This window comes from Phalacrocorax carbo, chromosome 15 (assembly GCF_963921805.1).
Source record: "Phalacrocorax carbo chromosome 15, bPhaCar2.1, whole genome shotgun sequence".
Taxonomy (NCBI): domain Eukaryota; kingdom Metazoa; phylum Chordata; class Aves; order Suliformes; family Phalacrocoracidae; genus Phalacrocorax; species Phalacrocorax carbo.
In genome coordinates, this window is record NC_087527.1 from 12,554,344 (window position 1) to 12,560,343 (window position 6,000).

Genomic DNA, 6,000 nt, shown 5'->3' on the forward strand with positions numbered 1-6,000 from the left:
GGATGAATGGTGCAATTGTAGAAGAGCAAAGTATTGGGATCCTTAGAGCGATGATGCTGTCCAGCTGGTACAACTGCCAGTGGATGTCAGGAACCAGGATTTCTATTCCTGATTCAGTCACTGATCTGCTAAGTAATCTTGGGTAAATCACTCTTTATCTCTTTTTGCCTCTGTACCTCCAAATGTTTGTCTGCTCTTCAGATTAAAGAAGGTGGTAACCGGGAGGTTGTGCTATGCTAGGAATAATTATCACAGAACAAGCATGCTATTTTGTAGAATGTAATACCCTCAGAAAGACATTTTCAAGGATTATTAGAGAGGCTGGTTATTGGCTATAATTAAAGCGGTGACAGTTTCTGTCTCAGAACAGTTACAGTCTAAATAGACACACAAAAGGGAATGTGATGGAAGTAGAGGAATAAAGCAGTCTATCTGAAGGCTCATAGCAGGGCAGTGGCAATAAGGATTCTTGGTTCCCCATCTTCATCAGCTGCTCATAAATGTGTTCTCTGCTGGACTACCTAGCTACCTTGGGTCACATTCTGTTTTACTAATAATACAAAATGCTATAATATGGCAGATTTACTTGATCCTCTAGAGAAACTACTACAAAAAGTATCTTTAAAAACAGGGTAATTTACCTTTGGGTTTTGGCTTCCTTTGTTCTCTACTTACTAAATATTGTTCATTGAAATACGTAAAGACTACTTAACACCTTTTATCTGAGAATACCAAGGGATGTGATAAATACCAATTAAACTGCAAATCACACCTGATAAGTAGCTGATAATTATCCCCATTTTATAGGTGGGAAAATAAAGCAGAGATGGAGTTGTTTAATTTCCAAGTTCTTCTCTGAATGGTTTGTATTGGCATGACAGGCAAGTGAAAATTTTGAGTGAAATTCTGACTCATTTTATGCTAATGCCATATGTCTGAGAGGAAGCAGTGGTATTCCATAATATGGCACATCAAATATGGCTAATGTTGGGCTGTAAGAAGACTTCAGAAACCTGTGCGTAATGTTACAGATTAAAAACAAATAGAAGTGTTTCAGCTGGCATGATAACCTGTTGCATGCAAATACAGTGGGATGCAGGCTTTTGTTAGAGGCTTAATGATACATCAGACTTTGTACTGGTCTGTAAATGAACTTCAGCTTCAGATAAGGAGCTCACGTCATAGTGCTTAATCACTGACGATTCACAATTATACATTCCTGCTTTGGCAGTTTTCTGTAAAGATAGTCTTGCTTCTTGCATTCGTTCATAAAAGTGTCTTCAAGAATGAAAATAATGGGTTGGGAAAGGCACTGATATCACAAAGAGCTAATCTGTGTTTCAGTTGTTTCTATATACCACATGTTGACCACGATGATTTTTGCATTAACTTACTTAAAAATGCAAAATATTACAAAAAATAAGACTACCAGAGATATTTGGGAATATTTGAATGTTACAACCCCAGTGGCTTCAATCTTTGTTTTCATTGCCAAAAGAAAGGTGCATGACTGAAAGAATGGAAGAAATTAAGGAAAAGTGAGCATAACTGTGTGCTCTGCTCTAAAACATGACTGGAGGATGGGGTATTTTGTGTGCCTTTTTCCAGTGAAGGTTAAATCTTCGGAAATGGGAGCTGTACTCCAAATCTTGAAATGAAGGAAGGTCAAAGAAGATAAAGGTAGAAAAAGAAAAAACCTGGAAATTTGCTAAAATATGTTTAACTATACATTTAACATGTAAATTTAAATAACTACCTCAGTGTGCTCAGCACAACTTTTCTCTGGCTTTATTTTGAAATCCAGATAAGAAGCAGCATGAAATTCAGTATTTAGTTGTTCTGTTCTTGGAGTAACTCTCCTGCTTTTCTCTAGCTCCATGCTGAAGTGGCCAGAGTAGATCTAAAATTTTCCCTTCATGAATCAGGATGAAAATTTGAAATCTTAAACTTCTTCAGAATGATAATATAAAGCACTGAAAGAAATCTGAAGAAGAAAATGTTCACATGACATCACCATATAAGGATTACAGATACATCCATGCAAGCCTTTATAAAATCAGTGGAGGTTCCTTGGAGCATTATTTTGCCCTTTGGAGTAGAATACACCTGTATTTGGATGGTTACACGTCCATACATGAATCCTACAACTTCAATACAGATCAAATTGAGTTTGCCAGTCTAGGTAACAACCCTGAACAGAATTAAATGTGTAATGGAAAATAACCCTGCCAGTCTAGGAGAGGCCTTTTACTGCTGCTGCTCATCTAGAAACAAGGACACAGTGTGTACTGTTAAATAACAAGAAAACCTTCAAGTTACAGCCTTCCACCGTGCTAGACAGCTCTGAGGCACTGTCTCTGTGACAAACAAGCACAAAAAGGTTCTTAACTGCCTCTTCCTGCTTCAGTGTTGTATGTGGGCTGCAAGAGTCTCTCAGAAGTACAGCCAGAGCCTACAGGAGGTTACAAACAGTGGCTGGATGGAGGGAGCTGCTAGAATGTTTGCTGAGCCAGCAGCTTTAATTTTGCACCTGAACTGTAGCTCAGTTGGAACCGCTTCTGTTTCCCAAGCTAAAGCATGTAAGTCCAAAGTGGATTTATTCCAAAGCGTAACTAGAGGCTCTTCTAAGTCACATTTTTCTGACAAACCTGAAAACTCTCACTTCTGTATTTTTTATCACACCCCAAAATGTAAACCAGTGGAAAGAGGCTGCTTTTCCCTTTACCATGTTTCTGAGTTTCAGGTCAATTCTGAGAACGAAATAGAACTGGTAGGGCATGCCTAGGATCTGCTGCTGGAGGAGCTCTGAATTAGCTTTCCTCTACTTTGGAGCATACGCTCCTTTATGTATACCAGCTGAATTTGTGCAGCCAACTGCCCGATGACCAGAAATAAAGGAAACTCATGTGTAAGTGTATCTGAATTCTGGTGCTTATTATGAGGCCTAGTACAAAATAAAGTATTGAAATCTTCAGTGCACCATACTCAGTCTCAGTTCCAAAACAGTTATGGTTTTACTATAGATCTTCAGTTAACCCATTGCTTGGGGAGATCAGCTATTACATACTAGATTCTGTAGTGCAAATATACAAAGGAAAATTTGGAGTTCCTACCGCAGAAACATATGGCTTCTGTAATGTTTCATGTTTACTAATATATGTGGTAAAAATTCAAGGCTGGGGTTCAAAGTCTCTCTATTAAAAGAGACTGAGCATCTAAACCTCCTAGTCTGCTTCGAAAAATACCTTCAATATTGTTTGTTTCATGCTCCCTCAAATCATGCTTTCCTTACTCCTTTAAGTAAGCCATGTATTTCAGTAGCAATAAGTCAGAGTAGATAAACAAGGGTATAATTCTTTGTGCTGTATGAATTGCATAACGTGTAATAAACATTTACTGTCTTGAGCTGTCCTGAGATGATTATTTGTGATATTTTCTAGAAGCCCATATATTGCTATTTCCATTCCATTGTGGTCTGAAAGACTAGACAGTGCTTAAAGCACAGCCCTGAGCCAGAATTGCACAAACTGCATCCCCCTCCCTCAGAAGGCCCGTGATTCAAACACATCCCTCTGAGTCACAATTCCCTCCCTGCCTTTCTGCTGCTCTTAGGACACAGCAATTTTCCTGCTGCTTTCTGCTAGTGACAGGTTGCAACACTTCACACACACACACTGGCCTACACCTGTACTGGCCATTGAAAAAGAGGTGAACTCGGCAGTTTAAAAAAACCAAAAGGCAAGGCTTTTTTTCTTTTTTTTCTTTTTTTTTTTTAATTTTAACCTCTCCCAGCTGACTTACTCTGTCCCCACAATGCAGGTAGGCCTAAAGTCCATGATCCTAAGGCAGGATCCTGTAAGAAGGTATAGGCCTAATCTCTGTCTTGATGTAGTCTGGGTTTTGGAGGATTTATGCTTGTAAAGAAACAAATTCTTCACTCCTCTTCAGTGTTATTTGCTGTACATGAATCTCCAGCTAGAACCAGTATTCTTTGGATGACTCCCATTGATTGGTAGGAGTTTGAAGAACAGAGGGATACATGAAGTGGCTTTTGCTGCTTACCAAACTACTGGCAATTTTGTGCATCTATGGCATTTCATAGGTGCAGGTCCCTTGTCACTAATACATATATTATGCGAAACCTAAGCTTGGATCAGCAATAGCAGGTGTAGAATCCCAGCTTAAGCGTTCTTTTTTTTTTTAAATTGACATAGCTCTATACCAACAGGCATTTACAAAGATTATTGCAAAGTCACATCCACTTTGAGAAGAGCATCTTTTTAAAAAAATCAAGAAATAAAACTAAAATTCCAGGCAGTTTCAGGTCATAATAGATATTCAGTTCAGTACAATCCTGGTTTTGTATTGATATCTTCATACTGACTAATTAAAACAGGATAAGATAAAAATGCTTCTTATTTTACTTCCCAGTTCCTGTAGAAAAAAAGATTCTGGAAAATTACTCAAGGCTAGAGTCCCAGTTATAAAAGTAGTAATGTTTCAAAGCAATAACTCGAGTTGTTCTTGCTCCCCTTCCCCCATTCCTCCTCCTCCAGGAGCAGCAGTCTTCCAGCTGCCTGATATTGTGTAAAAAAGCCAGGGTCATGTAGATGTCACTTCTTTGCTGTGCTACTTAGCTTCTTTGCACGCTCCTTGAGGTTGCTAGGGTTTGGCATTTGGATTTTACCAATGTGCTAATTACAGAGGAATTTGAGTATCTCCAGCAGTCGGCTTTCTGACGGATTTTATTGTTGCAGCTGTGATATGTAATCATTGTAAGATTTACCTTCGTAAACCCATACAAAGTCCATCTCTTTATCAGTTGATATGCTAGATGGAATAACCTGAAATGGGCCCTTCTAAAAATATTGCTAATGGACAGTGTAAAATTCCCCACCAGAAAATGATGAAATCTTGAAAGTTAAGATTTCACATTAAATACTTTGGTGGAGTCTGAAATACAGTAGAGATTTTAGCGGGTGAGATCAAAATTCAGTCCCATGGCCATCTTTCAAAGTTTAGAAAAGAATAAAAGGCTTTTCTGAGCTTTGTTTTCATCCTCTCAGATAGCTTGGGTTTTTGAAATCTCTCTGTATGGATTTATGGATTATGCTGGAAACAGCATTTGTTCAACCGAGAGCTTAATCAAATGCACTGTTTACTAGTGCAGTTTATAGTATTGCTTCCTTGTCTTTTTTTGGATTCTCCATCTTCTCTTCATTCTTGTGAAATGAGCTATATCAAGTAATTGTTCGGATCTTACATGCATCTAAAGCAGCACTGCAAAGCATCTCCTTCTTTGGACCCTGGCTACAATGATCTTGACACAAAATGACAGTGCATATATACACCTTGGTAGCCTGTGGCTCTCCATCCTTTCCACAATGGGAAGATTCAGTAAACTTTACACAAAGCAGGGATAAGTGGTTCTTAACAAATCTAAACCATGCGCCATTTATTTCTACCTTCAGCACAGCAGCCAGCACAAATCCTTTCCCAATTCACACCCCTTGTGGGATTTTCAGAGTGTGTGCTTCACTCAGCATTGGCTGTAGTATTTTAAGAGATTAAATATGAAAATTTTTGGTTTGATCACTCTAAAAAGCATGTCTCCATAATTATATGGTAATATGAATTTTGCTTAACAGTCAATTTTTACTTTTTTTTTTTTACTTTTTTAAAAGAGAAAGTACAAGAAGGATTATATACAGCCCGTGAATTTTATGTAAAGTAAATATATTTCATTAATAAGCTTCAGGTCTATAAAGCATGTTTCATTTTACTTGCAAGTGTCATGCCTTGATTTCAGGGTGATGACTCCCATCTGTAAAGTTCAACACATCAGGTGCACAAAGCTGAAATGGTTTCCATAACTTTTTTATTAAATACATGAGAGGTTGGAGGTTTTGCAATAAAAGTTTTTATGACAATGTCCACAAACCAGACTCCAGTCTCTGCAAAAAGTCCTGTTAAATTAAAAATTATCTATTCCCAGCCATA